This window comes from Nothobranchius furzeri, unplaced genomic scaffold (assembly GCF_043380555.1).
Source record: "Nothobranchius furzeri strain GRZ-AD unplaced genomic scaffold, NfurGRZ-RIMD1 Scf151, whole genome shotgun sequence".
NCBI classification, from domain to species: Eukaryota; Metazoa; Chordata; class Actinopteri; order Cyprinodontiformes; family Nothobranchiidae; genus Nothobranchius; species Nothobranchius furzeri.
The window spans coordinates 12,501-19,862 of record NW_027223167.1 but is presented as its reverse complement, the minus strand read 5'-3'; positions in this window follow the sequence as shown (position 1 = coordinate 19,862).

The following is a 7,362-nucleotide window of genomic DNA, read 5'->3' as shown; positions in this document are numbered from 1 at the left end:
CCCTGCGGGGTGGGAGAGCTGAAACCTCGGTCGGACCTGGTCTACTGCAGAGCTCAGCAGCCTCCAGAAGCTGATGGCAGCGTGCCTCTAAGTCCCTGCCTGGTGGGAGAGCTGAAACCTGGGTCGGACATGGTCTGCAGCAGGGCTCGGCAGCCTCCAGCAGCTGATGGCAGTGTGTCTTTAAGTCCCTGCCTGGTGGGAGAGCTGAAACCTGGGTCGGACCTGGTCTATAGCAGAGCTCAGCAGCCTCCAGCAGCTGATGGCAGTGTGTGTTTAAGTCCCTGCCTGGTGTGAGAGCTGAAACCTGGGTCGGACCTGGTCTATAGAAGAGCTCAGCAGCCTCCAGCAGCTGATGGCAGTGTGTCTTTAAGTCACTGCCTGGTGGGAGAGCTGAAACCTGGGTCGGACCTGGTCTATAGTAGAGCTCAGCAGCCTCCAGCAGCTGATTGCAGTGTGTGTTTAAGTCCCTGCCTGGTGGGAGAGCTGATATCCGGGTCGGACCTGGTCCACAGCAGGGCCCATCACCCTCCAGAAGCTGGTGGCAGTGTGTGTTTAAGTCCCTGCGGGGTGCAGGAGCAGAAACCTGGGTGGGACCTGGTCTGCAGCAGAGCTCGGCAGCCTCCAGCAGCTGATGGCAGTGAGTGTTTAAGTCCCTGCGGGGTGGGAGAGCTATATCCCGGGTCAGACCTGGTCTAAAGCAGGGCCCATCACCCTCCAGAAGCTGGTGGCAGTGTGTGTTTAAGTCCCTGCGGGGTGGAGGAGCAGAAACCTGGGTCGGACCCGGTCTACAGCAGAGCTCAGCAGCCCCCAGAAGCTGATGGCAGTGTGTGTGTGTGTGTGTGTGTTTAAGTCTCTGCCTGGTTGGAGAGCCGATACCTGGGTCGGACCTGGTCTGCAGCAGGGCTCAGCAGCCTCCAGAAGCTGATGGCAGTGTGTCTTTCATTCCCTGCGGGGTGCAGGAGCAGAAACCTGGGTCGGACCTGGTCTATAGCGGAGCTCAGCAGCCTCCAGCAGCTGATGGCAGTGTGTGTGTTAAAGACCCTGCGGGGTGGGAGAGCTGAAACCTGGGTCGGACCTGGTCTGCAGCAGGGCTCAGCAGCCCCCAGAAGCTGATGGCTGTGTGTGTTTAAGTCCCTGCGGGGTGGGAGAGCTGAAACCTGGGTCGGACCTGGCCCGCAGCAGGGCCCATCACCCTCCAGAAGCTGATGGCGGTGTGGGTTTAAGTCCCTGCGGGGTTGAGGAGCTGAAACCTGGGTCGGACCTGGTCTGCAGCAGGGCCCATCACCATCCAGAAGCTGATGGCTGTGTGTGTTTAAGTCCCAGGGGGGTGGGAGAGCCATAACCTGGGTCGGACCTGGTCTGCAGCAGGGCTCAGCAGCCTCCAGTTGCAGATGGCAGTGTGTGTTTAGTTCCCTGCGGGGTGCAGGAGCTGAAACCTGGGTCGGACCTGGTCTATAGCAGAGCTCAGCAGCCTCCAGAAGCTGATGGCAGTGTGTCTTCAATTCCCTGCGGGGTGCAGGAGCTGATACCTGGGTCGGACCTGGTCTGCAGCAGGGCCCATCACCATCCAGACGCTGATGGCAGTGTGTGTTTAAGTCCTAGTGGGCTGCAGGAGCTGAAACCTGGGTCGGACCTGCTCTATAGTAGAGCTCAGCAGCCTCCAGAAGCTGATGGCAGTGTGTCTTTAAGTCCCTGCGGGGTGGGATAGCTGAAACCTGGGTCGGACCTGGTCTGCAGCAGGGCCCATCACCATCCAGACGCTGATGGCAGTGTGTGTTTAAGTCCTAGTGGGCTGCAGGAGCTGAAACCTGGGTCGGACCTGCTCTATAGTAGAGCTCAGCAGCCTCCAGAAGCTGATGGCAGTGTGTCTTTAAGTCCCTGCGGGGTGGGATAGCTGAAACCTGGGTCGGACCTGGTCTGCAGCAGGGCCCATCACCCTCCAGAAGCTGTTGGCAGTGTGTCTTCCATTCCTAGTGGGGCAGGGGAGCAAAGACCTGGGCAGAGGAGCGCCTGTCTGCATCCGATCCGGCCCCTCAGCAGCCCGCCGTGAGCCTTAGAGAACCCCCCCCCCCCCCCAGCGGGCTCCAGGAACCGGGCCCTGCGTCGGACCCAGCTCAGTAAGGCCCTCCCTCGGGCCCTGCAGCAGGTGGCCCCGTCTATGCAGTCGAAAACCCCGCGAAAATCGGTGTAGAAACGCCCGAGAGGCGTGGTGCGGTTCCCCCGGCCGGTACCGGGTCCGGACCGGTCCGGAAGTCCACCCAGAACACTGCCTGGGGCTTCTGGGCGGCTCCCCAGGCGCAGGCAGTCGAAAACCGCGTGAAAATCGGTTCAGAATTGACAAAACGGCGACCTCGTCGCTCCAAAAACTAAGTCCAAACTAAGCCTTTCGCTTATCGCTTAACGCTTAAGGCGGTCGGCCTTATGGCCAGTAAATGAAAAGTGCCTGCGCCCCTGGAGGTTTTGGAAGGTGCGAGCGATGACCATGCTCGGGTTAGTAGGTGAGGCCATCGGAAAACCAGCGTGAGTTGGCGGGTTTGGGTGGCAATCTATTCCAGGCAGAGTCGACTATCTCTGGGCATCAATTTTGGGATTTTTCCGGCTCTGGTTCTGGGAGAAACGCAGGGGCAAAGTGCACGAGCCGCGGCCGATTTTGGTGGCCTGTCCCTGGGCACAAAGTCTGAGGAGTGTGGGCCTGGTTCTCCGAAAAATACCAGTCTGCTGGAGCTCACTCCCATGGCTCCAGGGGGCACGGCACACCCCCCGGTAGCCGACCAAAGTGCTCTACTCGGGCCAGACTCGGACCCACGACCCGGGGTGAGAACCACAACTACTGGTCATCCTTTTGACCTCCAGGGGGCGCGGCAGAGCCTCCCCAGTCCGACGCAAGTGCCCCACTTGGGCCATACTCAGACCCACGGCCCGGGGCGAGAACCACAACTACTGGTCATCCTTTAGACCTCCAGGGGGCCCGGCACAGCCTCCCTAGACCGACACAAGTGCTCCACTTGGGCTGTACTCTGACCCAAGTCCCGGTGCGAGAACCACAACTACTGGTCATCCTTTAGACCTCCAGGGGGCCCGGCACAGCCTCCCTAGGCCGACACAAGTGCTCCACTTGGGCTATACTCTGACCCAAGTCCCGGGGCGAGAACCACAACTACTGGTCATCCTTTTGACCTCATGGTCATCCTTTAGATCTCCAGGGGGCCCGGCACAGCCTCCCTAGGCCGACACAAGTGCTCCACTTGGGCTATACTCTGACCCAAGTCCCGGGGCGAGAACCACAACTACTGGTCATCCTTTAGACCTCCAGGGGGCACGGCACACCCCCCGGTAGCCGACCAAAGTGCTCTACTCGGGCCAGACTCGGACCCACGACCCGGGGTGAGAACCACAACTACTGGTCATCCTTTAGACCTCCAGGGGGCCCGGCACAGCCTCCCTAGTCCGACACAAGTGCTCCACTTGGGCTATACTCTGACCCAAGTCCCGGGGCGAGAACCACAACTACTGGTCATCCTTTAGACCTCCAGGGGGACCGGCACAGCCTCCCTAGACCGACACAAGTGCACCACTTGGGCCATACTCTGACCCAAGTCCCGGGGCGAGAACCACAACTACTGGTCATCCTTTTGACCTCATGGTCATCCTTTAGACCTCAAGGGGGCACGGCAGAGCCTCCCTAGTCCGACACAAGTGTCCCACTTGGGCTATACTATGACCCAAGTCCCGGGGCGAGAACCACAACTACTGGTCATCCTTTAGACCTCAAGGGGGCACGGCAGAGCCTCCCTAGTCCGACACAAGTGTCCCACTTGGGCCATACTCAGACCCACGGCCCGGGGCGAGAACCACAACTACTGGTCATCCTTTAGACCTCCAGGGGGCCCGGCACAGCCTCCCTAGTCCGACGCAAGTGCTCCACTTGGGCTGTACTCTGACCCAAGTCCCGGGGCGAGAACCACAACTAATGGTCATCCTTTAGACCTCCAGGGGGCACGGCACAGCCTCCCTAGTCCGACACAAGTGCTCCACTTGGGCTATACTCTGACCCAAGTCCCGGGGCGAGAACCACAACTACTGGTCATCCTTTAGACCTCCAGGGGGCACGGCAGAGCCTCCCTAGTCCGACACAAGTGTCCCACTTGGGCTATTCTCTGACCCAAGTCCCGGGGCGAGAACCACAACTACTGGTCATCCTTTAGACCTCCAGGGGGCACGACACAGCCTCCCTAGTCCGACCCAAGTGCTCCACTTGGGCTATACTATGACCCAAGTCCCGGGGCGAGAACCACAACTACTGGTCATCCTTTAGACCTCCAGGGGGCACGGCACAGCCTCCCTAGTCCGACACAAGTGCTCCACTTGGGCTATACTCTGACCCAAGTCCCGGGGCGAGAACCACAACTACTGGTCATCCTTTAGACCTCCAGGGGGCACGGCACAGCCTCCCTAGTCCGACACAAGTGCTCCACTTGGGCTATACTCTGACCCAAGTCCCGGGGCGAGAACCACAACTACTGGTCATCCTTTTGACCTCATGGTCATCCTTTAGACCTCCAGGGGGCCCGGCACAGCCTCCCTAGGCCGACACAAGTGCTCCACTTGGGCTATACTCTGACCCAAGTCCCGGGGCGAGAACCACAACTACTGGTCATCCTTTAGACCTCCAGGGGGCAAGCACAGCCTCCCTAGTCCGACACAAGTGCTCCACTTGGGCTATACTCTGACCCAAGTCCCGGGGCGAGAACCACAACTACTGGTCATCCTTTTGACCTCATGGTCATCCTTTAGACCTCCAGGGGGCCCGGCACAGCCTCCCTAGACCGACACAAGTGCTCCACTTGGGCTGTACTCTGACCCAAGTCCCGGTGCGAGAACCACAACTACTGGTCATCCTTTAGACCTCCAGGGGGCCCGGCACAGCCTCCCTAGGCCGACACAAGTGCTCCACTTGGGCTATACTCTGACCCAAGTCCCGGGGCGAGAACCACAACTACTGGTCATCCTTTTGACCTCATGGTCATCCTTTAGATCTCCAGGGGGCCCGGCACAGCCTCCCTAGGCCGACACAAGTGCTCCACTTGGGCTATACTCTGACCCAAGTCCCGGGGCGAGAACCACAACTACTGGTCATCCTTTAGACCTCCAGGGGGCACGGCACACCCCCCGGTAGCCGACCAAAGTGCTCTACTCGGCCCAGACTCGGACCCACGACCCGGGGTGAGAACCACAACTACTGGTCATCCTTTAGACCTCCAGGGGGCCCGGCACAGCCTCCCTAGTCCGACACAAGTGCTCCACTTGGGCTATACTCTGACCCAAGTCCCGGGGCGAGAACCACAACTACTGGTCATCCTTTAGACCTCCAGGGGGACCGGCACAGCCTCCCTAGACCGACACAAGTGCACCACTTGGGCCATACTCTGACCCAAGTCCCGGGGCGAGAACCACAACTACTGGTCATCCTTTTGACCTCATGGTCATCCTTTAGACCTCAAGGGGGCACGGCAGAGCCTCCCTAGTCCGACACAAGTGTCCCACTTGGGCTATACTATGACCCAAGTCCCGGGGCGAGAACCACAACTACTGGTCATCCTTTAGACCTCAAGGGGGCACGGCAGAGCCTCCCTAGTCCGACACAAGTGTCCCACTTGGGCCATACTCAGACCCACGGCCCGGGGCGAGAACCACAACTACTGGTCATCCTTTAGACCTCCAGGGGGCCCGGCACAGCCTCCCTAGTCCGACGCAAGTGCTCCACTTGGGCTGTACTCTGACCCAAGTCCCGGGGCGAGAACCACAACTAATGGTCATCCTTTAGACCTCCAGGGGGCACGGCACAGCCTCCCTAGTCCGACACAAGTGCTCCACTTGGGCTATACTCTGACCCAAGTCCCGGGGCGAGAACCACAACTACTGGTCATCCTTTAGACCTCCAGGGGGCACGGCAGAGCCTCCCTAGTCCGACACAAGTGTCCCACTTGGGCTATTCTCTGACCCAAGTCCCGGGGCGAGAACCACAACTACTGGTCATCCTTTAGACCTCCAGGGGGCACGACACAGCCTCCCTAGTCCGACCCAAGTGCTCCACTTGGGCTATACTATGACCCAAGTCCCGGGGCGAGAACCACAACTACTGGTCATCCTTTAGACCTCCAGGGGGCACGGCAGAGCCTCCCTAGTCCGACACAAGTGTCCCACTTGGGCTATTCTCTGACCCAAGTCCCGGGGCGAGAACCACAACTACTGGTCATCCTTTTAGACCTCCAGGGGGCACGACACAGCCTCCCTAGTCCGACCCAAGTGCTCCACTTGGGCTATACTATGACCCAAGTCCCGGGGCGAGAACCACAACTACTGGTCATCCTTTAGACCTCCAGGGGGCACGGCACAGCCTCCCTAGTCCGACACAAGTGCTCCACTTGGGCTATACTCTGACCCAAGTCCCGGGGCGAGAACCACAACTACTGGTCATCCTTTAGACCTCCAGGGGGCACGGCACAGCCTCCCTAGTCCGACACAAGTGCTCCACTTGGGCTATACTCTGACCCAAGTCCCGGGGCGAGAACCACAACTACTGGTCATCCTTTTGACCTCATGGTCATCCTTTAGACCTCCAGGGGGCCCGGCACAGCCTCCCTAGGCCGACACAAGTGCTCCACTTGGGCTATACTCTGACCCAAGTCCCGGGGCGAGAACCACAACTACTGGTCATCCTTTAGACCTCCAGGGGGCACGGCACAGCCTCCCTAGTCCGACACAAGTGCTCCACTTCGGCTGTACTCTGACCCAAGTCCCGGGGCGAGAACCACAACTAATGGTCATCCTTTAGACCTCCATGGCAACAGGGGGATGTCAGACCCCAGCTCATCCCAGGTTGATGCCTCAATAGTAGCTTAGGGTCACGGCAGTCCCACCGTGATCCACCCTCTTGTCCTCTCTCCACAGGATGACCAGAGTGTCGTGTTTATTTTCAAAGTGTCCTCGTAGGATGACCATGAGTGCAGGAAAATTTTCAAAGTCCCTCTGTCGGATGACCATGAGTGCAGAAAAAATTTCAAAGTCCCCCCTTGGGATTACCAGACGTTCGAGATTTCGGCTGAAAAATTTTCAAAGTGCTGCCGAGAGCCTGCGCTAGTTGCTTAAGGCTTGAGGAGATCCGCCTTATGGTAAGTAAACGAAAAGTGCCTGCGCCCCTGGAGGTTTTGGAAGGTGCGAGCGATGACCATGCTCGGGTTAGTAGGGAAGCTCATCGTCGAACCAGAGATGGGTAAGGGGCGAACTGGCAGATGTCTTCCCACCGTCGAGCAGCATTCCGGGCTTCACATCGGAGGGCTCCAGCCGGCCCCGGTTCCGAGA